Consider the following 23,151-nt stretch of genomic DNA (forward strand, 5'->3'; position numbering starts at 1 on the left):
GCTCTGATCTGTATCAATTCTTTACAACTGGGTGCATCTCTGCTTCCCTTTGTGTAACTGGTAATAACTGCTGCAAGACTTAAATTATTTAGGAGCAAGTCATACAGTTGTAACAGATCTTAGATGTTTAAAGAGTGTGTTTAAAGAGATGTTTAAAAAGTGTTGAGAAACAAATCTAAGTACTTGAGCAGATTGTTCTGCCAAAGGCAGAAGGTTAGGCTGCGCTATTGCATTCCCCAAACTGTCTAGACATATCTGGCCTGCCTTTGACTGATGTTAGTATGAAGGCACTCTTGAATGCCTTTAAAAGCAGATGGCTATTGGAGAAAGCTTCTGAAGACTGGAAAAGCAAACGTCATTTCTATGTTCAGGAGGAATCCACACATCAGCAGGTAGTCAAACTCTCCTTGATTCCAGGGAAAGTGCTGCGGCAGGTAAGCTTAGCAAGTGTCTCCTGATTCAAGGTACTTGGAATTACCATGGAGAAATGCTTGATCAATTGAGTTGTCTTCTGTAATGAGACTATTTGCTTAGTGGCTGAAGGTAAAGTAGTAGAAGGTGTTGTTTACTGCAACTTCAAGGCCTCTAAAATCATCACCGATGGGGTATGGGCTAAATAAGTGGGCAGCGAGGTAGACTGGCTGAACTGCCAAGCTCATGGGGGTTATGATCAGTTCTCAGTAGGTTGAGAGAGGTGGTACTTTCTGGTCAGTGCTGGTGAGGTACTTGGAGTTCTCAGTCTGAATCTGGGTTCTCCAGTGTAAAAGAGACCTGAGTATAGTGGACAAGTCCAGTTCAGAGCCATAGAAAATTAACAGCTGGGGCTGGAGAGCAGGGAGAGGCTGAGAGCTGGAACTCCTCAGCTGGAGGAGAGAAATCTTGAAGGGTCTTACTTGTGCAGGTAAATACTGATGTGAATAAGGAAAATGGGGTCAAGCTCTTTTGAGGTCCCCAGTGCCAGCACAAAAGGCAATGGATGCTAACAAAAACACAACGTGCATCTCATAAATGGAAGGAAGCTTCTTTAAGAAGGAAGCTGAAGTGGAGGCTTTGCTTGAAATTACTCTGGTGTGGGCAAGTCCTTCAGGAGCTCTGCTCCCACTGAGGAACAAAGCAGGAAAAGCCTTCCTGCTGTCCACACCAAGCTGACAGACAGCTTGGTTAGGAGACAGACAGCAGGGTTAAAGAGAAGACACTGGGGCTGGACTCAGCCTCTGTGACGTTGGCCTATAGCCTGCATTGGTTTCCAGTGCTGCCCTTGCTCGACCTTGGGCTTCAGCTTTGCACAAGGGCTTGCAGAGGGGAAAGCTGAATGTAGTACTTTATATCTTCCTGCGATGCAATTTGAGACATGAATGAAAAATGCTATGTAAGTGTTAGGTATTGCTGTTACTTGGGAGGTGACAAGAAGAGGTGTCAGCCTGGGTGTTTATTGATGCAGTCTGGAATTGCTTAATACCTGGAAGAAACTTCCCCTCTCCCTGCTTCTCATTGCTCATCTGGCTTATGCTGTGTGACTACCTTCCTAATTTGTCCTCCGGTTTCTAAATATACCCTACAGGCAGTGGCTCTTGTCTTGTAAGACAGTTTTCTTGGCATGGTATAACTTTTCCATCTTTCTTTAATGTATATATGTAAACGGAATTGTATAGACTCTATATGGGCATGGAGCTTTGTGTGAAAGAAATGCCAGCTCAGTAAAATAAAGTTTACACTGAGGAGTATTTGATGGGTTAAAGATGTATGTGGTCACATTAGCAGGTGATTGTTCTGGGTGAGGGGAAGTCTAGTGTGAATTTCTGGAAGTACTCATCCTGGGTAACTAACATCATGATTAAGATGCTGGTCTGGATGTGTGTTGCAGAAAACAAGATGAGAAATTGGAACAAATGCAATGTGTAATCAAGGGGAAAAAGGCAGATTTGTCTTCTGTATGCCAGAACAAGCCAGGTACGGGTTATGATAAAACAAATTGCTTCATCTCCTCCAGTGTTGCTTTTACCTAGCGCTATGGCAAAAGTTAAAACAAGAGGGTTGTGTGGTTTACTGATGCTCCTGTTAGGTTGTTGTATAGGACATGGTGTGTGCAGAGGTGCGCCATGCTTTGTAAGCATCTTGCCTAAGAATTCTGTCTCCCCTTTGTAGACCCAGATGGTGCTTAACTTCTGAAATACTTGGTGATGTTGTCTGAAGTGTAACCTTGGTTGTGGGGGGTAATAAAAAGAAAGTCGCTGCTGTCAGTGTTTGTGCTGATCTGCTGCTCCTGTGACTGTCTCAGAACAGGATGCCTCTTTAAACTCTGCTTCCTCTGCAGGTAAATGGGGTGGAATTAGCACTTTTCCTGGGAGACTGACTGACTTACAGATGCCCTGCTGGGCAGAGGGTCTGCATCCTTGAGGTAGTCACCTTTCCCTGACAGGGTGTGAATTACAGCTCTTTGCTGCCTCTCGTGCTTGGGCTTCTGGATCTGGTCCACACCTTTGGGTTCAGTGCAGCTATTAAGCACATTCAACCTGAATTTGGGAATAGCAGTGGGATGACTCAAACCACACTTCTCAGTGAGCACACTGCTCCTAAAGCTCCTCCTCGCTCTGAAATACAAATCCTCCTTTTTATTTCTGCTTGGTGTCTCAGCCAAGAGATTGAGGCTGTTCAGGGCAAGGTGTCAGTGTTGTGCCAGGCAATGTTGGAGTGAAGGTGATTGCATTGTATGACCACAAAAAGTTCCTGTAGTTTTCCAAATAAAAGTGGCGGTTGTTTCCCAACTTCTCATCATGAATGGTGGTGCCTGTATCGGCTTCTGTTGTAACAAGTGATGCTTGTACTACAGAGTCTCTCACGAGAGAGAATGAAGTTTGTTCTGCCCTTGCAATCCATAACATGGTAAGAGAAGTGGCTTTTATTGCACTTTGTGGCCACGGGCATGTTTTCCATTTCAACTTCTAGGACCTCACCCATGTCTCTGATGGTGTCTGAGACTCTATAACACCCTGCAAGGAAACCAGGAGATGACCAGAGTTGCAGCTATCTGAGGAATGAAGCAGAGTGGTGGGAGCACAGTTTCACTTCAAGTAGACATTTATTTTGAAACTGAATTTAAAACATTTGTGTTATACTTGAATTGATAAAATAGTATAGAAGTTTGAATATTTAAAGGATTTAATTAAAATAAAACCTCTTTTGGCAGCATGAACATGCATTTATCACCTCTTAGGTCAAGAGGTTTATCTGTACCTTCCCAATGTCAGCCAGTGCTGAAACATGCCCTGAAGTGCATGCTGGCCCTGATGTTATTCACTGCTCATATTTGGAGACCTGGTTAACATTACATCTCTGCCCTTTAGCAGCTGGTACTTGTCCTCTCCTGGGATTTCAGGGATGCATCCTGGAGACGCATCACTGATGGTTTCCAGCTCCCTGGTGGGGGTGATGAAGAAGGTTTGGTAAATGAAACCCCTCATTGGTGACCTTGTCCCCAAGAGGACTTTCTGGCACAGAGTAACCAGGGGGAGCCCCCAGGTATGAGTGATCCTACGTGTGATGGTGCAGGAAATGCTGCAGTGGCATAAGGAAGGCGGTGATGTAAAACAAAAACAAAAAAAGACCTCTCCTTGTTTTTAAAACAATTGAATCATTGTCATTTTCTAAATTAGAGGTGGTGTGGAGCACAGGCTGTTCTTGAGGGATTACTGAACTTGGTCAGGATTTGGAGTGGAAACACGTGCAAGATTACCTTCTAAAAACCCTGTGGTTAAGCAATGGTTTTGTTTCTATTTCAAGAGCTATAATCTCCGACTGTGGGGACACTTTCTGAATTTGGGGTACTTTGGCTCACCGTGCAGATGTGCAGGCTTGTGCTCTACTGCTGCAGCGCGTGCCAGAAATCACAGAATCACAGAACAGCTTGGGTTGAAAGGGTCCTCAGAGTTCATCCAGCCCCAACCCCTGCCATGAGCAGTGCCACCCAGCAGCTCAGGCTGCTCAGGGCTCCATCCAACCTGCCCTTGAGTTCCCTCAGGGATGGGTCACCCATAGCTTCTCTGGGCAGCCTGGTTGTGTAGGTGGCTGTTCCATCCAGGTAAGCCAACAAAGCCAAGGCCTCTAAATTTCAAGGCTGCAAAAACATCTGTGTGACCTAGTTTGGATTTACCACTGAATTCATCTTTTCAGCACTATAAATAATTCAGCCCAAAGCCATGCAATGTTGATAAATAGGACAATAAACTTCATGCTGCAGTGGAGGCTACAAAGAGCAGTGCGTTTTAATTGACTGTTGCACAGTGACTGGGAAAAGCAGAGAGAACTCGCTCAAAGCTCTGTATGCGAACAGCAACAAGTGCTTTGATGGCTTTGAAGTTTCCCCAAGTAATTTAGTCCTCACTGCATGAAGGAGATTCACATGATGTAGGGGTTTTAAATACAGCATCATTTGTGATCCCAAAATCTCTGTGCAAATTCATTTAACTTCATGGGATCACAGGGAAGGTTCTATTTTATATCTGATGGCCGTCTTGGTCTGCTTCCATCATTCTGCTTCCACAAGAGGCAGGTAAAAACTGAAGGCAATAGTGAGGGGGAATTACAAATGAGCTGTGGGCTCGGGTCACTGTGCAACACCCCTCTGCCAACTGTAAGATGTTTTCCTTGCAGTGGGCACTAGAGTTGGCCACCAGCATTCCTGGTTTCAAGGAAAACACTTCCTGATCAGGAGGAGGAGGTTGAAGAGGCCTTCCATAAGCAACTGGAAGTAGCATCACGATTCCAGGTGCTGGTGCTTATGGGGAACTTCAATTATCCAGATATTTGCTCGATAAGCAACATGGCCAGGCATGCATGGTCCAGATGGTTCCTGCAATGTGTTGAAGGCAACTTTCTGATGCAGGTGGTAGAGGAACCGACAAGGGGAAGGGTGTTGCTGGACCTTATTCTCACTAATAGAGAAGGGCTTGTCAAGGAAGTAAAGGTCAGGGGCAGCTTGGGTTGTAGTGACCACGAGATGGTGGAGTTCGAGATCTTGAGTGAAAGAAGCAAAGCAAAAAGTAGGATTGCTACCCTGGACTTTAGGAGAGCCAGTTTTGATCTCTTGTGGGACCTGCTTTGAGCTATCCCGTGGGCTAGGGTGTTAGAAGGTAAGGGGGCCTGTGAGAGCTCGTCGGCATTTAAAAAGCTCTTCTTCCAAGCTCAGGATCACTGTGTCCATGTGAGGAAGAAATCGGGAAAGGGTGGCAGGAGACCTGTGTGGATGAGCAAGGAGCTTGTGCACAAACTCAAAGGGAAGAAGAAGGCCCATGAAATGTGGAAAAAGGGTCTGACCACTTGGGAAGAATATAGATATGTTGTCAGGGCCTGCAGGGATGTGATGAGGAAGGCTAAGGTGTACCTGGAATTGAATCTGGCAAAGGTAATAAAGGATAATCACAGAATCACAGAATTGTAGGGGCTGGAAGGGACCTCCAGAGATCATCGAGTCCAACCCCCCTGCCAAAGCAGGTTCCCTACAGCAGGTCGCACAGGTAGGCATCCGGGCAGGTCTTGAACATCTCCAGAGAAGGAGACTCCACCACCTCCCTGGGCAGCCTGTTCCAGTGCTCCGTCACCTCACTGTAAAGAAGTTCTTGCCCACATTTGTGTGGAACTTCCTATGCTGCAGTTTCCAGCTGTTTCCCCTTGTCCTGTCTCCACTCACCACTGAAAAGAGTCCGGCCTCGCCATTCTGCCCCCCACACCTTAGATATTTATAGACCTGGATCAGGTCCCTTCTCAGTCTCCTTTTCTCAAGGCTGAACAGACCCAGTTCACTCAGTCTTTCCTCATAGGAGAGATGCTCCAGGCCCTTCACCATCTTTGTGGCCCTCCGCTGGACTCTTTCCAAGAGATCCCTGTCTTTTTTGTACTGGGGAGCCCAGAACTGGACGCAGTACTCCAGATGAGGTCTTACCAGGGCAGAGTAGAGGGGGAGGATCACCTCCCTCGACCTGCTGGCCACGCTCTTTTTAATGCACCCCAGTAAGCCATTGGCCTTTTTGGCCACAAGGGCACACTGCTGGCTCATGGCCAACCTGTCATCCACCAGGACACCCAGGTCCCTCTCCGCAGAGCTCCCCTCCAGCAGGTCATCCCCCAACCTGTACTGGTGCATGGAATTATTCCTCCCCAGATAATAAAAAGGCTTTTTAAAGTACGTTAACAGTAAAAGGGAGACTAGGGAGAATGTGGCGCCCTGCTAAGTAACGGAGGTGTTCTGGTAACGGAGGATGCTGAGAAGGTGGAGTTACTGAATGCCTTCTTTGCTTCTGTCTTCAGTGAAAAAGCTCCCCCTCAGGAATCTGAGACCCTGGAGGTTAGTGAGAGGGTCTGGGGAATGGAAGACCTCCCTTCAGCCAGGGAAGAGGTGCTCCGAGAGCGCCTAGGCAACACCAATGTTCACAAATCCATGGGACCCGATGGGATTCATCTACGGGAGCTGGCAGAGGTGATTGCTGAACCGCTTTCTGTCATCTTTGAGAGGTCTTGGAGGACGGGGGAGGTGCCTGAAGACTGGAGGAAAGCCAATGTCTCTCCAGTCATCAAAAAGGGCAAGAAGGAAGACCCAGGCAATTATAGGCCTGTCAGCCTCACCTCTGTCCCTGGAAAGGTGATGGAACAGCTTGTGCTGGATGCCATCTCCAGACAACTGGAAGAAAAGAAGGTTATCAGGAGTAGTCAGCACGGGTTCACCAGGGGGAGGTTGTGCTTGACCAATCTGGTAGCCTTCTATGATGATGTCACTGGCAGGGTAGATGAGGGGAGAGCAGTGGATGTAGTTTACCTGGATTTCAGCAAGGCGTTTGATACTGTCTCCCATGACATCCTTATAACAAAGCTGAGGAAGTGTGGGATAGACGAGTGGACAGTGAGGTGGGTTGAGAACTGGCTGACTGGCAGAGCACAGGGGATCATAGTTGGTGGTGCAGAGTCTGGCTGGAGACCTGTAACCAGTGGTGTCCCTCAGGGGTTGGTGCTGGGTCCTGTCTTGTTCAACATCTTCATCAGTGACATTGATGAGGGGATAGTGGCCACCCTCAGCAAGTTTGCTGATGATATGAAGTTGGGAGGATTGGCTGACATGCCTGAAGGCCGTGCTGCCATACAGCAAGACCTGGATAGGCTGGAGAGCTGGGCAGTAAGAAACCAGATGAGGTTTAACAAAAGCAAGTGTAGAGTCTTGCATCTGGGGAGGAATAATTCCATGCACCAGTACAGGTTGGGGGATGACCTGCTGGAGGGGAGCTCTGCAGAAAGGGACCTGGGTGTCCTGGTGGATGACAGGTTGGCCATGAGCCAGCAGTGTGCCCTTGTGGCCAAGAGGGCCAATGGCTTACTGGGGTGCATTAAAAAGAGCGTGGCCAGCAGGTCAAAAGAGGTGATCCTCCCCCTCTACTCTGCCCTGGTAAGACCTCATCTGGAGTACTGCGTCCAGTTCTGGGCTCCCCAGTACAAAAAAGACAGGGATCTCTTGGAAAGAGTCCAGCGGAGGGCCACGAAGATGGTGAAGGGCCTGGAGCATCTCTCCTATGAGGAAAGGCTGAGTGAACTGGGTCTGTTCAGCCTTGAGAAAAGGAGACTGAGAGGGAACCTGATCCAGGTCTATAAATATCTAAGGTGTGGGGGGCAGAATGGCGAGGCCGGACTCTTTTCAGTGGTGAGTGGAGACAGGACAAGGGGAAACGGCTGGAAACTGCAGCATAGGAAGTTCCACACAAATGTGGGCAAGAACTTCTTTACAGTGAGGTGACGGAGCACTGGAACAGGCTGCCCAGGGAGGTGGTGGAGTCTCCTTCTCTGGAGATGTTCAAGACCTGCCTGGATGCCGACCTGTGCGACCTGCTGTAGGGAACCTGCTTTGGCAGGGGGGTTGGACTCGATGATCTCTGGAGGTCCCTTCCAACCCCTACAATTCTGTGATTCTGTCCTTTAGGCTCACAAGCAAGAAAGCAAGAGCAAGCCAGCAGAGTCTGGGAAGGGCAGCATATCACTAGGTCGCCATGCATGGCTGAGTGTGGAAAATAACAGGCACGCAGCATGGTTTTCTTTGGCATACGGGCAGAGGCACTGTGTTCCCGAGTCTGGAAAGAACTGGTTAAAGCTTCCTGGTTCACTGGAGCTGCAGTTGCAGCATCTGAATTATGTCCCATGTGTTATGACTTCCTGCTCTTGTGAATTAGGCTCAGATCTTTGAATTACCTTTATTCTTTTTTTGTGTGTGCTTACATTTAGTTTAATTTTTAATGGTCTGCTAGGCTTCTCTGCAGTTAGCTAATGCAATCTGGTTCAATAGGTTACTGTGCTACATCCTCATCTGATGCAGCTTTGCAGCTATGAGAAAGTGGGACCAGGGAACCTTTGTGCTTGGACTTGCACAGGGATTGTTCTGTGCTGTAGCAGCAGCAGGCGTCTCTATTATTGTCACTGATTACATCCCATCATTGAGTCAAAGGGTGGCTAGTGGGATCAAGCTTATGGGCCTGGGATTTCAGCTTGGGGTTGGGGTGATGAGGATGTAACTGCGTAAGAGATACCACCACATATTGGCTGCAGTGACAGAACAGGCTGCTCCAGACTGCATCTTGTGATTCCCATGGGGGCTGGGGTTGCTGAGTAGCCTGAAATCTGCTCTGCTTCAGCAGGATCTTGGCCAATGCTAAGGGAGGCATTATGGGGCATGATATGGGAGAAGGGGGAGATGGTTTGCTTGCCATAGCCAATCTGGCTCTGATATATGGGTTTGGAAATGCATTGCCCTATTAAGGGCAAGCAAATGAGAGGGTACAGACATATAAATACCCCAGAGATGCATGGGCAACCAGCCATCAGCTTCTGGAGTCAAGAAGATGCTGTTTAAATTATGCCAGCAGTCTTTGTCAGTGCATAAACAGATGTCTAAAACCCTAACTCCAGCAGTAAGCACCAAAAGGGGTTAACCATAATAAAAATCTCTCTTGGCATTAAAACAACAACAAAAAAGTCTCTTCAGTATTGCCTTCAGCTTCATGTAGCAATACATCAGAGAAGGAGCATAAATCCAGCAGGCTAATGGGGACAAAGGGTCATGGGAGTAGACCTTGGCAGATAAGCTGATGCAGGGAAGCTGGTCAGTACCTGGGTGGGTAATATATCACTGGTGCTGCAGAGTAAGAGGCCACCTCTACTGCAGCTGAAATGGAAACCCTTGCAGGAAGGGAGGTGGGGTTTTATGGGTGGTATTGGGGCAGGCTGATGTGGGGCAGAGGAGTGGTGGGCATGTGCAAGTGTAGGGACTGGAAAGGCAGTGTCTCTGTTTGTTCACTCAGGAGAGTGAATCTAATCCCTAAAATCATCTCTTGATGTCAGCTAGAGTTGCTACATTCAGGATTATTTTTCCAACAATTTCTTCTCTTGAGAAGGTAAGTCGTTGCCTTGAGAAGTAGGATCTGTTTGTCTTTGGTACAGGGGGCCATGGTATAGAAAGCCAAATCTGTGAAAGGCACCATAACTTGGTTGTTCTCCTTAACAAAGCAAACCAAAAAGAAGGTGTCATGGTATCCCAGCATAGCTGATGTGAGAAGGGCCCTCTGGGCTCATCTGCTCCAGCCTCTGTTCCAGCAAGCACATGAGAGCAGGGTGTCTAGGGCCATGTCCAGGCAGCTTTGGAAGATCTCCAAGGAGGAGACCTTACAGCCTATCTACCCTGTGTACATCTTCAACAGATGGTGCACATTGGTCTGAGTATCTTGACTTTGATAATAAAGCCACTTTGACCCTCAAAGTAAGAGTAGTCTTGCATTTATGGTTTCTCAAAAATGATGCTGCTATATGTTCTGCACAAGCACCACTGTAGACAAGTACGTCCAATAGGGTGATATTGATTGTAGTCAGTTATTGATATTGTAGTCAGTTGTTATCATTTGTCATTGTCATTCTCCAATCAAGGCTGGGTTGGATAGAGCCCTGGGCAGCCTGAGCTGGTGGCTGGCAGCCTTGCCCATGGTAGGGGGTTGGAACTGGACGGTCTTTGAGGTCCATTCCAACCCAACCATTCTGTGATGTACATGGGGCTGTGCAGTAATTTAGTTAGGTGATTGCATCAAAACACTGCTTTAAAAGTTAAATCTTGGGACTCCTGTGCTCCCCTTGCAGCAGTACGTGGTTGCCTGACAATCCCATAGCCACTCTCTGCCGATCTCTAGGGCTAAAAGTACTAGACATGGTTTAGATCCCAATAGCTCAGGAAATGTGTCTTGGAGACCCTGAGCAATGCTCTTGGGAGCTTTTTATTTCAGTGGGGTGGAGGCACAAGCACAGAGGCTGGAGAGCAGAGCAAGTCCTTGCAGACTGAAGAGTACTGGTCTTGGCAAGAGACTCGTAGGTTAGAAGCCATTGATAATTCACTTGCAAAGCAGTCCTTCAGCTCCAGTTGGACCACAGTGAGATGAGCTCTGTGCCTTTCTCTAGCGGGTCCCAAGAGTAGGGCTGGTTTGAGCTGTTACTGAAACCTGTGAAAAACTTTTGCCTGAGCACTAAATTGGAAAATGAGCCCTCACAGCCCAAATCAAAGGAGGCTTTATAAGTGGGAAGGAGGCTGGGGAAGACCCTGGAGGGCTGTGGCTTCCTCCTTGCTCTCTGTTAGCGTTGCCCAGTATGGCACGTATTCACGCAGCAGCAGAGAGGCTGCAGTGTGCCTTTTCCTCCCTCCTCCTCCCATCAGCGCCGCAGCTACACCCAGCAGCACAGCTTCCCGTAATAGCAGCTGTAACCTACCCTGTAAATCAGGCCTTGTAATTATGGGACCCAAGGTGGAACAGCAGGATGAATGCATTGGTCAGCAGTCAGTAAGTGTAAGTATGCTGAGGGGCCTCAGTGGGTGCTGGAAAACAGTTTGTACTGAAAGCCTGGTCGTCCTGGTGGTTTGCCCTATTGGTGGTTTGTGCCTTTCTCCAATTATAGCTGAGAATCTGCTCCCTCCCTCTTGCCGTCCTCTGTTACCTTCCTGAAGGGCAGCCACCACTGCACGGTGAGCATGTCTCCTCACAGCACAGTTTGGAAATGAAAACAGCTGGTTGGGTATCGATTTCCCTCTACATCTTCTGTGATCTACATTTGTAGAAGTGTCTTAACAAGGAACTTGGGCATTCTGCAGAGCTCCAGCATCACTCCCAAACGTTCAAACTTTGTGCTCTCAGGCTTTCAGCCACTGATAAACAAAGCAACTACATGCTCCTCCTGGATGAGTGCTCTCTCCTGCAGTGAAATTGTTTGTTGCCATGGATATCACTTAGTTTAGAGAGACATGTAACCAAAATGGATTTAAACAGACCCTCATGGGTCAATATTTCCGTAGGAGCAAATGTGCATCTTGAGGCTTCCTAAATGTCTTCTGTTTGGGCTTGTTGCAATAAGCACAAACCTCCCAGAGCTTCAGCCAGGAGAAGTTATCCTCTAACCATCAGGAATGCATTTTGTATATTATTTTTTCCCAAATCCACAAGGATACAGGATCACAGAAGCCTGAAAGATCAGGTAGAAGTTTCTCCGTTGTTTGTTCTTGATAATTTGAAACTACTTTTTCTTGCCAGTCCTTATTTTTTTTTTCCTTTTTAGAAGTGCCTTTCAGTCTGGGGTTTCCACGATGTGTCGTATTGCAGCTCATAAATGGACTTGTGTTCTGGGCAAACAATAGTTGTTACTGTTTAACACAGATTTGATAAAATTTGCTAATGACCACTGCAGAAAACGGGCAGCTCAAGTGAAGTTTTTGGTTTCTACCCAGGAGCAAAACTCCCACTCCCTGCCCTGTGAATTTCATTAGGTGGAACTAATTAAAGCGATGTGTCTTATTTCTGAGATGAGAACTGGTCCAAGAGGAGTCCGGAGAGGTTTGTACGCTGCGACACAACTGCTCTGCTTTTAAATACCGCAAAAGCTTTGTGTCCTATTTAATTTGACATTCCTTGTGTTTGTTTCCCTTCATGACTCATAGCACAACACTGGCAGCGGGCCTAGGAAGTAGGTTATGGGATCTGGCGTGGGGACACTGGTGGATTGTTTTCCAAGTGTTGTGCTTACATTGCACCACTGGCCCTGAGAGCACCCAGCAAACTGTGTTTGTCCTGCCCTGAAGGCTGGTGCCTTCAGAAATTAGGTGAACAGCTGCAGCTGTGGTCTGAGGCAGCCTTGACTTTGCATTTATTTTGCACTGTCCATTAGCCTGGATGACAGGGGGTACTGTGAGTGGCTTCACAGTACTTCACTCTTCAGCTCTTGGTGTCTCCTGTACAGAGCAGGAGCTCACATCTTCCCTTCTCCTGGCTCAGGATAAAAGATCATCATGCCATGTTTATGGACACCGAAGTGAAAATGCTAGCTGTATGTTTTGGGAAACACTGGGTAGTTCACCTAGATTCTAGGATGTTAGCTGATAGCTGGCTGAACATGAGCCAGCGGTGTGCCGAGGTGGCCAAGAGGACCACTGGCATCCTGGCTTGCATTAGAGAGAGTGCAAGCAGCAGAGAAATGATTGCCCCTCTGTTCTCAGTTCTGATGAGGCTGCACCTTGAGTACTGTGTTCAGTTTTGGGTCCCTCTCTACAGGAAAGACATTGATGCCTTGGAGTGTGTCCAGAGAAGGGCAATGAAACTGTGAAGGGTCTGGAAACAAAGCATGGGAAGTGACTGAGGGAACTGGGATTGTTCAATCTGGAGAAGAGGAGGCTCAGGAGTGACCTTATCACTCTCTACAATGACTTCAAGGGAGGTTGTGGTAAGGTGGGAGTCAGCCTCTTCTCCCAGGTAACAGCTATAGGATGAGTGGGAATGGCATCAAGTTGCACAAGGAGAGATTCAGGTGGATGTTAGGAAAAAAATTATTCTCTGAGTGAGTGGTAGTGAATTGGAAGAGGCTGCCCAGGGAGGTGGTGGAGCCACCATCCCTGGAGGTATTCAAGAACCACGTGGATGTGACACTGAGGGACGTAGTTAGTGGGCATAATGGGGATGGGTTGACAGTTGGACTTGGTGATCTTTGTGGTCTTTGCCAACCTTAATGGTTCTGTGATTCATTGTTCTTTATTTGGTTTTCTGTAGGATGAAGAACTCGTAACAAAGCAAATGAACTTAGGACTGTCCCTTGGATTTGCATGGATATTTCACAAGAGGTTTCAGAAGCCTCAACAATGCCAACATAAAATACAGCTGGACACTAAGCTACTTCAGAACTTGCTTCTTTACCTGACCCCTTTCTGTAGAAGCACCAGAGTCTGGTTGTTTTTTTTGTTGTTGTTGATTACTCCTTTTAGTAGACAGATAATTTTTTTGCAGCTTGATGACAGGAAGCTGATGATATTTGAGGTAAGTACAACGAGAATGCATTGTTTTCAAGAAGAAGGAAAAACATGCCTAAAAGATATTTGTACTTTCTACTATAATCATACCACTGACTCCTCCTGTCACTTAGAACACTGTGTGTGTAGGATGGCCATCCTGAGGCCAGCTCTCCTGTCACTGTGTAGCATTTCAGGCTGTGAAGCACAAGGGTTTCCTTGGGCATCCAATGCAGCCTGTACACGGCAACACATCTCTGGAGCCACCTGAGTACATAGGAAAAAGTGAAATCAAGCAAGTCATCGACATATTACTTTGGTTTTTGCTTTTATGTTGCACTGCATATCAGGAACAATGAAGAAAGGTAGCACCATGCCACAAGCCAGCTGGAAACAGGCCCAAACCTGAACACACTCTCATACTGTCTCTTCCTCTTTATAAACTCTGGGTAAGATTTTACAACGTTTGTGAATCAGCTGTCCCTTTTGGAGAGGAGGAAATCTATGACAGGAGCCATGGCCAAGGCTGTCACAAGTGTCACAAGCATGAGTAGCCCTGACCCCCTCCTCCACCCACCCTGTTTCTCTATATGAAGTCAGTAAGTTTATCTAAATGACGATTGCTTATCTTCTTCCTCATTCTTCTCCCACAGGGAAAGAAGCTGTGTCACCAGGATGAGCATTAAAACATAAGCACACTTTGCTTTTCACGTTTTACCCAAGGTCAGAAGTACCCAACTGATTTCTGAGTTAGTGGTAGCAGCCTGTTGAAACTGTAGCCCAAACCCAGCATTGCTCACTTGACCGTAAGAAGGCACGTGTGACAACAACTTATGCTCTTCTGCTGGATGGTGTGGTTTAAAAATACACCTGCAAGAAGTAGTTACACCCAATAAGCCATTTTCACCACCTTAGCACAGTACTTAGGAATAAGAATAATTCCTACATTTCTGAGCCAGTAGATCCATCTGTATGCAGTCACACTGTGTTAAGTCACACACGTGTCTGTATGTGCATGCAATTTCAGTATGAGAACAGGCTCTGTAATAGTTTAGCTGTAAGCTCATAAGAAGCTCTGTCGCACCTGAAGGTATAATCCTTTGTTTGTGACATCCCAACAAGTTACTGCTGGAAAGGATTATGGCTCCATGTGAGAGATGAGCAGGACTGGTGGCACTTCAGAGGTTAAGAGGTGCTTTTTTTCCATGCATTACAATCTTTAAGACACATCAATGAAAAATTTAAAAAAAATAAACTTGGGTGAAACTTTGCCTACAGGAAAGCCCCTGACTAAGTTTACTTCACGTATGTGTTGCTGATGTCTTCTTTTATTTACACATTATTGCTAAAAAGAAATAGATAAGCCATGTGATTTTCAACGTAAGGAAAAATCTGAAATGACAAAAGGTGTGTGTGCTTTGATAAGGTAGAAGTAATGGTGAGTGGTGTTCGTGTGGTGCTGTCTGTAGGCTAATAAGCCCTAGCAAGCTTTGCTTATTTGCTAAGGTACGGGTAAGGTGTGCTTGGTGGTATGGAGGGGAGGTGTCCTCCCTGTTGAGCTCTTCAGAAACCAAGTAGACGTGGCCCTGGGCACACTTCTCTGAGTGACATTGCTGGAGCAGATGGATCTGGAGGTCTGTGCCAACTTCAGCCATGTTGTGATTCTGTAAACCTTGCCCCTTGGCTCAGGCAGGCACAGCCTAGCAGAGGACCGTGCTGGTATTTCTTGATGGTCCCGTGGACCCCTGGAGCATCTTTTAGTTTTTCTGGAAAGCACAGCCTGCTCCAGTGACCTGGCCCCGCTCACATCTTAAATTACAAATACAGACTTGACCTTGTGGCCTTTGTCCTCATGTGTTCACGCCTGAAAGGTTCAACTGTAACACTACACCTTCCCATAGAAATAGGGTAGGAGGAGATTTCTTGGAAACTGCTGGGACAGACACCAAAAATAAAAGGCATCTGAGCAACAAGTGGAGCTGCACAGCCATAGTTCTGCTCCTCTTTGTTTGTTTTTCTGGTTGGTGTTTTCATGTTATCTTTTTCTCTTCAGGATGTACGGGGGAGGCTATAAATATATTGAGACTCTACAAATGTTACTGTGGAAATGAATCTCTACTTTGTCCCTTGACTTGTGGCTGTGCACCAAGGTGTGTACCTGGGATTGATGCCCATTAATGGAATCTTCTGCCTGGGCTGCTCCAGGAAGCCTCTTCCAGTGGTTTAGAGAAGGGTGAGCAGCAGTTTGACATTTTAAGGTTGATACTACCTATCTGACATAAGCGGAGACGCTGTGTAAAGACTGGGGATGTTTGTTCTAATTCAGGATTGTAACATCCTTGCCTCATTGAGATTTGCTTGGAACTTCCTGCGTGCCTGCGGCAATGAGTAGCTGGGGGAGAGAGATGGCTTGTTTGGAAACATGCAGTGAGGCATCATTACAAGGCCCAAACTACTCCAAAATACTCAAGCCTGGGAAGACTCCAGCCCAGAGACCCTCCCACATGGCTGGAGGAAGAGCACACAGAAGTTTGCTTGTGCCGGTTTTACTGAGAATGCTACTTGTAGCTGTGAGCAAAACCACAAGATTAGTGATGAAATGCAACCTCTGCTGCTTTTCATGGCAGAGTGCTGTAGCGCTGTATGGTTTCAATTACAGTGCTGGGACCCAGATCTCCTCTGCAGTCATGCTGGGGATGATGCTTCCTGCGGATGCTGGGGAGCAGGTGGTAAATTAAGCCCTTGCCCTCCAAAACCTGACACCCCAATTTTTTCTGAGGCTGGCGCACACTTGTGAACTCTGCTACTCTGAACTGACTCCAGAACATCCACTCCGCTTAGTTTCTGGCTAACAAAAGGTTTCTGGTTTACAAGAGGCCATGGGCACAAACGGAAGCACAGGAGGTTCCTTCTGAACACCAGGAGCCCTTCTGTGCTGTGCAGTGATGGAGCACTGGCACAGGCTGCACAGAGGCTGTGGGGTCTCCTCCCTGGGGATCTCCCAAAGCTGCCTGGACGTGGCCCTGGGCACCCTGCTCTGGGTGTCCCTGCTGGGGCATGGGATGGAGCAGTGGCACCCAGAGGACCCTGCCAGCCTCAGCCATGCTGGGGTTCTGTGATTTATGAGTCCAGGGAGAACAAAACGAGTCAGAAAGGTGACTAAGCCTTCTGCTTGTTGCCTCTGAAGCTGGGAGCTGGTGCTACCAAGCAGTGTCTGTGTGCAGTGTATTGCTACTTGTGCAAAATATGTCAAGCTTTTTGGATTCAGGAGGGGAGGGCAAGGGAAGAAGATGGAGGTTTTGCTCCATTAATAGCTCTTCAGCTCAGTGGAACAGCCCAGGCAGTAAAATGAGGCTAAATGGAAAATTATAGGGTAAATTTGCCCTCATAATCACACACAGATAATTTGTTTCTTGAACAGAATTGACAGAATATAAACAAGTCTACGATGTGCCTCATTAATTGGAAATGTTTTTTCTAACAAGCCCCATGGAAATATGAAGTGGTTTCACTCTGCAATTTGTGATATAGTTTGCTATTAAATGCATTCAGTTTAATTGTGACAATGCGTCTCATTTTGGAAGCATTCACAGCCACTGTGTAAAAATAGCAGAGGACAGCAGAAACGGCTCCCAGCACAGATGTGCTCCTCCATTTGCTGCGTGCTATTGGAGCAGACAGGTGTGCAGGGTGGACCTAAGCTGCATAGCACAACAGCATGGAATGCCCCCAGAGGCATTTTGGGACAAGTGGCTTTCTTCTCCCAGTGGCACCACATGAAATAGGATGTCTGGTTTTGACTGCCCAGAGAGTCATGGTGCCCTGTCTGACCTTCATGCAGCTTGGGCTTTCCATCTGTAGTCACAGTGACAGATCCGTGCATCTCTGTGCACGCATACTGCCTAATATTAATCATGCCTGACCATTTTATGCACGAATCCCATGACCTCCCAACAATGAGATCATGCTGGGCTGCCATATATCAAACCATCCCATCAGCCCAATGTTGACTTTGGCCATAGGGAGTCTGAACAATGAAACAAAACCGTTTCTAACCTTGACACGCTGGAGCTTAAGACAGTAACTTAAAACATTTCTTCGTACTAGGGGGTATAAAACCTTCTCTTTAAATGTACTGTTTGTTCTAATCTGTGTGCTTTAGTGTGGACAGAGACCCACAAGAGAGTGAAGGCCAAAGGAGCATGATGAGCATGATGAGCTTGCCCAGTTCAGAGGTCTTTGTTTTGAAGATGAGATAGGGTTGCCACATCCCCAGCCATAAAAGACTTTTACTCGGCACAACCAAAATAGACCTGCACAGCAGCTGAATTATTCGGCTTATCTATCACACTTCACAGATGCAGGCTTTCATAACTCTGAATATGAGCAAAAAGAGATTATCCAACCTTCTCAAAGTGCTCCACTCTCAGTGATGGCAGGAGGCATGCGGCCAAAAGAGCTGAACAGGAATGCGAGTTTGGGAGTGTGAAAATAGCCACTGGATATTTCAGCACAAGCCAGCACCTCTGCTTTGCCCTCAAGGCCATTGCTAGTGGTGTGTGATGGCTGTGCATGCCTGAAGCAGCTGCTGGATGTGAAGGAATCTGTGATACATGATGAATTTGTGGCTTTACACACTGTGGCGCAAAGGGCAACTCTCATTCATGGGGGAAACGGCAATGCAGAGTTAGCTGAGGGAAAAGGTGCCCAGAGGTCTTATCTGTATGAGTCAAGCGTAGTCATGGTTTGGTGATGATCTGTGAACTCAGTGACATTTGGCAGCGGGAAGCTTCACCCACTCTGAATCCAGCCTTGGCACGGCAACCCGCTGAGCGGTCTCTTGACCGAGACCTTCCGCACGCTTTCTCTGCACACGAGAGCAGCATGTCCTGCAGGACATCAGTGCAGTTTCACAGTACATATTTTTCAAGGACATGCACTGTGATGACACGTGTCATCCAGCATCATCTGTGCCTGAAAAAATACGGCCTTCAAGAGTAAACACTTGGCAGAAGCAACAGCACAGGCTCAAATTTAGACAGGAATAATTTACGCTATGCAGACCTGGCATGCTGGAAGGGGGCACGCTCTCTGGAAGGCAGAGAAGGAAATGTGTTGCTAATTTTGCTAGACAACTTCTTCCCTCTGCTCATTTTCATTTTGTAGTTGCCAGACTTCCTAGTTCCTCCTAAAAGAGAAACATCTGAAGTTTGGCTTTGTTTAACTTCTGCTGGGGGAGGCAGAGGGATAAATCCCCCCATTCATCAGCCTCTTCCAGTAGCTCTGTTGGGAATCGCACCCCAGCTTGCCACCTGCCTCACTGTAGATTGGTTTACATTCAATTAACTCTCATTCTTTTCTTCTGCCCCAGTTTTAGGACTTCCCTACTGCCATTCCACCACCTCCCTGATGCATCTCGGGCTCACTGAGAGGTATGGAGATGTTGACAGCCACCACAAATGGGACATTTCTTGGTGCCACATGGGGGCACCTGTAGAAGCTCAAAGAAGCAGGAGAAAGGGGTATTTCTACACGGTGGGGGCATATGTGATCCAGCTGGGCTCTCCTTGCATGTCAATGAGCCTGTTATTGTTGCTGTTTGTTTGCACTTAATCTCTCCACATGGTGTTAGCCTGAAGAGGCACTGCTCCCTCATGTTGCCATGCTACTGAGCTCAATGAGTTGGCTGTGAGGCGGGGCCAGGCTGTGCCTCCAAATAGTTGGAGTGCTTTCCAATCCCGGTGCGATGACCTGTGTTAATGGCTGAGGTTCTCATTCCTCCCTCCCACGGGGAATCTCATTACCCCTCAGTATGGATGAGAATCTCAGCTTGATTTTTGCTTCTCTGAGGGAAATACAGAAACTGTAGGAGTGTTTCTGGGGACTTCCTTGCAGGGAGGGCATATTTCCATCCTTCCTTTGGGGAAAATACAGGAAGCCCTTGGTCAACGTGAAGCACTGGGGTGCTATTTGTGAACCCACCGTGGCAGTGCATCCTCCCCTGGGGGTGCACTCGTGCAGTTGCACACAGTGTAGGAACTCCAGCCCAAGGGACCGTCTCCCCACAGTCCCATTGCAGCTGTGCCTGCCCCCACCTCACATGTCCTAGAGATGATCACAGCACAGTTCTCTGGAACAGGCACTCTGTCCTGTAGGTGATTTGGAGGCTGCAGTTGCAATGCAGCCACAATGTCATCATGCTAAATTCTGTCCAAGCCACATCCCATATAATTTTCTAGTCCTTGTTGCCCTGCCAGCTTGAATATTGCCTGGTCTTCTAAAATCCCCAACTGCAAAGCAATGGGAAATGTATTAGAGCATAGAACATGGCAATGAGGAGCACTCAGAGAAGAAAATATTAAGAAATGTACGCTGGCAGAACTGCCCTGCACTCTGGAGATACAGGAAATTTCTCTCCGCAGTTTGCCTCTCTTTTCATTGTTTGACAAACTGCTCCAAAGCTCATTTTCTGATTCTAGCCGAGAAGCCTGCGAAGGCCTTGGGAATGCTGTCTCTTTGTGAGCATTGCTTCTTTGTTTGTTTTCTCATGGCTTTGTGACTAGTGCCGAGGAACAGGAGGCGAATATTAAGGTCCGGCCCCAGTTGCATTCCCACCGCTCAGCTAAGGACGACTTCAGCTTTGCAAGAATTAACCAGCATCCATGGGAATGTTTGTGCACTCTGACGGAGACCTGCAGAGCATTTAGATGTGCTAGGACTGAAATGACCAGCAGACTTCCACTGCATAAAAACCAAAGTGACAGTAGAAATTTCTAATGAGATAGGTTGTGACAACACCAGGAGCGTGTCACAAGCCCATCCTAGCTCTTCTCCTGGACTGCACACACATAGTTTGGCCATCTGGCACCTGACTGTTTAGGAAGTTGAAATTGGGTTTTAATAATACATTGCACCGTCTGACACCACGACAACTCGAAGGAAACCTGCTTTGCTTGCAGCTTGTGAAGTGCAGCCTGTGCTGAATCCCAAAGCGGGGAGGAAATCTGCTATTTCTTTTCAAAGAAGTGTCAGGCACTTTGCTGTAAGAATATAAAGAAAAGAAAAAAATAGACACTGAAAGCAAATGACTTGGGTTTGTCATTTCTGTTTTACAAAGGAAGCAGCAATTAGGTGACAGGTGTGTAAATTTCCCAGGAATACTGCTGCACACAAAACGCAGGCTGACTTTGAGTCTGTTCTTGGAAATCTTTTACCAACCCATCTCCTTCAAGGAAACTGTCAGACTAAACCCATTATTTCCTCCTGAGCTTTGAAAAGTTTTCTTTTTTCCCTTCCTCGTTTGTTTCCCCAGAGAAACAAAAGATTTTAATATTGAAAACGTAATGATGGCTCTTGAAGGAAACTGACTTTTAAAATTAGAGACTAACAAAGAGACAGGAGAGATGAATTATCCTAACTAGCAAGGTTTGCTACTCCCTCTAGGCTTTGTGGCATTCCATCCTGCAGCAGCTGTAAATCATCCCTATGTCTGATCAATGCAAAGCATCGTCTGTGGGCCTCAGAGCAGGGTGCATGGCTTGCATGGTAAAGGCTTCAAGTCCTAAATTGCTGGATATATTATTAATCACATGTTCAGCTTAACTAGCTGGTATAGTCTTTGCCATTATAACTGGAGATAGTATGAGGTATTTGTCTGGGGGACAAGTATAAGCCAGAATGCAGTCATGAGGATCTCCGTGCCGCTTTTGTCATGTTAAAGCAGGATGAAAACATTGCTCTATCTCTGTCCTCTCTGCTTGTTGCAGTTTGAATCAGAGACCACAGTGTTGTACATTGCTTTGAGGAGGTCTCACCAGGGCTCCCTGCTAGGGCAGGAGCTGTGTCCAACCACCTCCACCTGGTGTGAGCTGAGATCCTTCTAGCAGTGTCTAGGACTAGATGGACCCGATCTGAAGTCTGAGCAATCAAACTCCTCTGCTGTATTATAGAGACGGAAGAGAGATGGAGGCAGGTGGGACTGGTTGTTAGACTGCAGAGGGTGACAGCACCCAGTGCTGATGTATGGCTCATCCCATCTTCACTGCTCAGTGTGCCCCACCTGGGAACGCTGCTGGCTCACGTTCAGCCAGCTGTCAGCTAACAACCCCAGGCCCTTTTCCTCCATGCAGCTTTCCAGCCGCCCTGCCCCAAGCCTGTAGCATTGCCTGGGGTTGTTGTGACAAAGTGCAGGACTCAGCTTGGTGAACTCAGCCCATCGATCCAGTCTGTTCAGATCCCTCTGTAGAGCCTTCCTACCCTGAGGCAAATCAACGGTCCCCCCCCCAGCTCAATGTCACCTGCAAACTTCCTGAGGGTGCACTCAGTGCCCTTATTCAGCTCGTTAATACAGATATGGAGCAGGATGGGCTCCAATACTGATCCCTGAGGGATCCCACTGGTGACCAGCTTGATTTGACTCCATTCACCACTACTTTCTGGGCCCACCCTCCAGACGGTTTTTACTTTGTGAAAAGTACACCTGTCCAAGCCATGGGGTGCCAGTTTTTCCACCACTTGGTGTTCTTTGTCTGGTCGTGCATTGGCTGCACTGATGCAGAGGGGAGATGGTGTAATCCCTGAGCCATAATGTAGAAACTGCAGAGATGAGTGGATGGGGAGAGGGAGAGTGAAGATACCTACACTGCCTTTAACCTTTCAAAATGTGTGACAGTCAGTAGCTTGCTGGGAACACTGAGCAATGGAGGATGGAGGAGATCTATAGCTTGCCTTGCTTTTTTATCTTTTTGAAGGGAGGAGAAATATTTTCCTCCTATTGGAAACTTTCAGTTGTTTTTTTTATTTTTTTATTTTTTCCTGGAGCTCTTAACATCAGTGATGACTGATATCCGTGTATTTTAAGTGCATCAGTCAGCTTTTCAATCAGCTGTGCGTGAAGCCCGAGCTGACAGCTCTCTGCTATGGCTGGTATGTGCAATTGGATGCTGCTGTGACTTTCATTTTTATTTGTCCATGAAGAGGTAAAATAATTCACTATACATTTAACTTTATGAAGGTTCAGAGGCTACATCACCTACATCACTTTGGCTGCACTGTGTCCTTATGGATGTCTATGGAAAGGATAAGAGAGAGTACTAAATTTAGGAAAGGCTGGGTTTGTAAAGACAGTGTCATTGTGCTTCCTCAACAGAAGAATCAGCAGCGCTTTAAGAACGTACACAGGAGCACCCTGTAATGACCAGGAACTACAGCAAGGGAAATAAAGGTTAGATGTTAGGAAAAACTATCTGCAGGGCAAGAGGATCTCCACTGTCACAGATTTTTAAGACCATTTGGGAAAGGCATTCACCAGCAATGAGATGAATCCTTCCATGGACAAAAGGACCCTTCCGGACCCTTTTCTGTAATTCCTTACATCATTTCACAAAACACAGCTACTTCTGTTTTCCAAGACAAGATGGCATTGTGATAGTTAGGCATTTTATAAGACAGACTGATTTATCTCTGAAAAAGCATTAAAAATTCAGGGTCAGAGTTCCTTCTTCAGGTGTGAAGTAGAGGAGGCTTAATCCGGAGCTGGAAAACCTAAAAAGTTACCTTCCAAAGGCAGAGTGATGAACTTGAGCTTGCTGCATTCAAGAATAGCAAGACATGAAGATTCTTTCTACAGTTTTATGATATGGTTCAGTCCTCCCCCAACTTTAAATTCCAGGGGATATAAAGGAACTGTATGCTTCTTAGCATATCTGCTACTGCCTTTTTTAATCCTGCTCAGATCCTTTCTTCTCCATCAGTATGTTATCTTTTAGAGGTGGACTCTCTGCTATGTGTCCAGTATATAACTGCAGCTACCTACACAC

This window comes from Lagopus leucura, unplaced genomic scaffold, assembly GCF_019238085.1.
Source record: "Lagopus leucura isolate 7727_CA_CO unplaced genomic scaffold, USGS_WTPT01 Super-Scaffold_100001, whole genome shotgun sequence".
Classification (NCBI taxonomy): domain Eukaryota; kingdom Metazoa; phylum Chordata; class Aves; order Galliformes; family Phasianidae; genus Lagopus; species Lagopus leucura.